This window comes from Chiloscyllium plagiosum, unplaced genomic scaffold, assembly GCF_037043375.1.
Source record: "Chiloscyllium plagiosum isolate Xiang-an unplaced genomic scaffold, Cpla_swu_hap1 HiC_scaffold_26, whole genome shotgun sequence".
NCBI lineage: Eukaryota > Metazoa > Chordata > Chondrichthyes > Orectolobiformes > Hemiscylliidae > Chiloscyllium > Chiloscyllium plagiosum.
In genome coordinates, this window is record NW_028270164.1 from 14,218,753 (window position 1) to 14,220,542 (window position 1,790).

The window sequence follows — 1,790 nt, forward strand, 5'->3', positions numbered from 1 at the left end:
ATTCATGTGAGTACATGTGACAATAAAGCTAATCCAATTCAAAACAACTTGTCATGATATACCAAGTTTGTCACTGTAAAGCTAATAGGAACAAATGTTTTCAGGACCTTCTTTAATCCTATCAGATCTCTCCAGGATAATAATCTTTTTTAAATGTAAAAACCAAACTTCCCCAGAAGCTGGAAATCAGAAACAAAATCAAAAGTTGCTGGAAAACCTCATCAAGTCTGTTTAATTCTGAAGAAGGGTCATTGACCTGAAACGTTAAGTCTGTTTTCTCTCCACAGCTGCGGCCAGGCCTGCTGGGTTTTTCCAGCAATTTCTGATTTTTAAATTTAACTCTTGTGGTTTCATGTATTTAGGAGTTGCCAATTACAACTCTTCACACTGGCTCTGGCCAAAGTTTAACACGGCAAACCTGAGAAGGTCTGGAGCATGAACATGAACATCAAGAGGAATATCTTGGCCTTTGCTTGGGTAAACTTTAATCTGATCAGGTCAGAAATAGGGTTTCTGACTCTGATCAGTACATCTGGACTAATGTGTTATACTGTCTATTGGCCCACCCATCTGCATTCCGCAGATACCATTCCCTCTGTGACTCCACGCTCCCCCCCCCACCAACCCACCCTCCACTCCGGGCACCTGCCCTTGCCACTGCAAGAAGTGCAAAAATTGTGCCCACATCTTCCCCTTCACCTTCGTCCAAGGCTATAAAGGATCCTTCCACATCCAACAGAGATTTACCTGCATTTCCATACACATCATCCACAGTGGCCATTGTTCTCGATGTGGTCTTCTCTACATTGGGGAGAAAGGATGCCAAATTGGGGAATATTTCAGAGAACATCTCTGGGACACATGTGCTAAACAACCCTACCATCCTGTGGCCGAACACTTTAACTCACCACCCCCCCCAACTCTGCCAAGGACATGCCTCATCCACCACTAAACTCTAACCACCTGATGCCTGGAGGAAGAAAGCCTCATCTTCCATCTTGGGACCCTCCAACCACACAGGATCATTGCCAATTTCACCAGTATCTCCCTACAACAACCCCCCACCCCCACCCCTCCCCCCACCCACCCACCACCATTTATCTCTCCTCCTTAGGCCATCTCTATTCCAGATGAAGAATGCATGCTCGAAACGTTGACTGTTCTGCTCCTCGGATGCTGCCTGACTGGCTGTGCTTTTCCAGCACCACACTTTTGACTCTGATTTCCAGCATCTGCAGTCCTCACTTTCTCCTAATAGATACATTTGTCTTACAAACAATATACGCTTAGGCCTTTTCATGATAGATCCACCTTGAGAATCAAGGACATCCTGGAGTAATAGTGTTGCATAAGGCAAGATTTTGTTGACAGAACCTGCTGAGGGAATCAAAGACATGTTGGTTAGCATTTTTCTACACAATAAATCATGATTTAGTTGGGACAGAAAGGCTTTTCTTGTACCTATATGCAACGATTGTAAAATGTGTCTTAAAGAACAATGTCCACAATTTAAATGATTTAACAGCAATTGTAGAGGTTATATGATTTTACCACAGCTTGCAATAGTCATTCTGTCACTAACAATTAAACAGTTGATCCAATTCTTCAAACAACACTAAGAAGGAAAACAATTAGTCTTTTATATAGCATCAGAGTGTTGTACCACGAATGTACTGGTACTTATTTATTCAAACTAGACATTTTGTAAAGTCTGAGGGTGTCATAACTGAAAACTCTCCTTTCAGTCCTCACATGTGGTAATTCTAAGCTCATGAGTGTTAAAGGGAAGG